Here is a 420-nt window from a genome sequence, read left to right as displayed (position 1 = left end):
CGAGTGGACATATTAGGTGTAAGCATCCGTCTATCTCGCAAGGTAGTGAGAGCGTCGTGGAAGTGTATCTGTCGTTTGTCTGTGTTTATGTCGAACGACACATATGCAGAATCAGGGCACAGCTGAAAAGAAGAGGACTAAACATGGTAACAAGGCCTTCGTTGCATCACAGCAAAACATCAAAGCATTCATTTTATTACACAAATGTCCCATTCTGGCATTCCCATCTTTCAATTTTCTGTCCTGTGCCGGCCGCGCAGTATGAGACCGTAATGGAATATTAGACATCAAAAGGCCATCATAATTGCTCTCTTCCTTCGCGTGAGGAGCCCAGGCAGGTTCTGTTGTATCCATTTAGGCAGCTGCATACTCTCTGCTAGAATTTTCCTGTACTTTAGGGTTTTTTCTTTTCCTTTTCCT

At 44.0% G+C, this 420-nt stretch overlaps 1 protein-coding gene across 1 annotated transcript in view; it reads left to right on the top strand.

Annotated features, from left to right (window-relative positions):
• LOC119593176 (orexin receptor type 1-like) overlaps positions 1-420 on the top strand; it is a gene marked incomplete at its 5' end in the record, with an annotated part of 128215 nt that overhangs the window by 123208 nt on the left and 4587 nt on the right.

Source organism: Penaeus monodon, chromosome 31 (assembly GCF_015228065.2).
Source record: "Penaeus monodon isolate SGIC_2016 chromosome 31, NSTDA_Pmon_1, whole genome shotgun sequence".
Lineage (NCBI taxonomy): Eukaryota > Metazoa > Arthropoda > Malacostraca > Decapoda > Penaeidae > Penaeus > Penaeus monodon.
The sequence above is the reverse complement of the archived record's forward strand: the minus strand, read 5'-3'. Positions and strand labels throughout refer to the sequence as shown.